Genomic DNA, 1,245 nt, shown 5'->3' with positions numbered 1-1,245 from the left:
TTGTCTGGGCCTGAGTCTTTTCAGCAAACTGCACCCCCTGCAGTTCTATATTCCTGATCAGACTACACAAAGTGGTCCTGTGCTGACTGGGGCACAGATCAGCTGTCCATACTGTGTCCCAATGTTCTCCCAGTGGGCTTATCTCCTCCACTGCCTGCATTCCAAACACTTCCCATGGGACAAGCCATGGGATGACTCACCAGCCTCTGAATGGCTCCTCCTCTTAGTTGTGGTTTCTCGCTCCTATGTGGGTCCATGGGAACCCTGTTAGTGGTCTTGCTGGCCTGAGGGCCACCAAGGTCCTCTTTCCCCCTGAAGCTTCCAGGCAACTTCATGTGAAGGGCATAGCTGCGGTTTTTGCCAGCTCTTGCTCTGTGTGCTCAACAGCTCCCGCCTTGAAATGGCCGGGATTCAAAATGGTAGGAGTGATCCTTTCTTTCTCTCATTGTGGCTTCTCCCACCTTCATGTACTCTGTAGGTCTCTTCTCCTCTTCCCCTGAGCTCTAGAGGCCCCAGCTTGGCTGTTGTTGCTTTTTAATAGTTGTAAATTTGTTCATCTGTGGGAGAGAGTGATGCTGGGGACCATCTATTTTGACTTCTTGACCGGAAGCCTAGCTGAATGTCTTNAAAAAAAAAAAAAAGGAGTGTTTAATTTAAATATCATTGAAACCTTTCCTAGCAATGTGGCCTGGGTATCTGCTTACAGCTCTTCAAGTATGTAAAAACCCTTGTCTGGTGTTTTCACTTCTTTTTAGATGCCAGTATCTTGTATTGACAGACGTGTGTAGTCTGTTTCTGAGATACTTCCTCTTCTTCTCTTTCTAGGTAGAACTCTGGCTTATTTGTAGTAAGAATGAAAGTCTGTGAAAGAAGGGCAAATTTGGCTTCTTTAAAAAATTCAACCTCTAGATGGTTTGGATAATACTGGCTAAGTAGTGATGCCCATCCTTTGAGTGACAGGCAACCGATGCCTGTTCCCTTCTGCAGATGGTAATGCTTGTGTGAGTTCTAAGAAAGGACCCTGATGGGTACCCTTCCTGCTTCACTGTTTGGTGTGGGATGCCTGGGATCCCTTAGACTGTTTTCTTCCAACAGTAGCTCTGGCCAGCAGAGGTCTACTGAATATCTTAGACTCCCTGGCTTGATAGGCAACCTTCTTTGTTAGGATATTAGCAACATTGTTCAAGTCCAGCTGCATATTGCCATGCCCTTTTGGCCTTGGAAAATTTCCTCATCCTGTATGTA

This window comes from Galeopterus variegatus, unplaced genomic scaffold, assembly GCF_000696425.1.
Source record: "Galeopterus variegatus unplaced genomic scaffold, G_variegatus-3.0.2 Scaffold642, whole genome shotgun sequence".
In the NCBI taxonomy this organism is placed as follows: Eukaryota; Metazoa; Chordata; class Mammalia; order Dermoptera; family Cynocephalidae; genus Galeopterus; species Galeopterus variegatus.
This window is presented reverse-complemented; position numbering follows the sequence as displayed.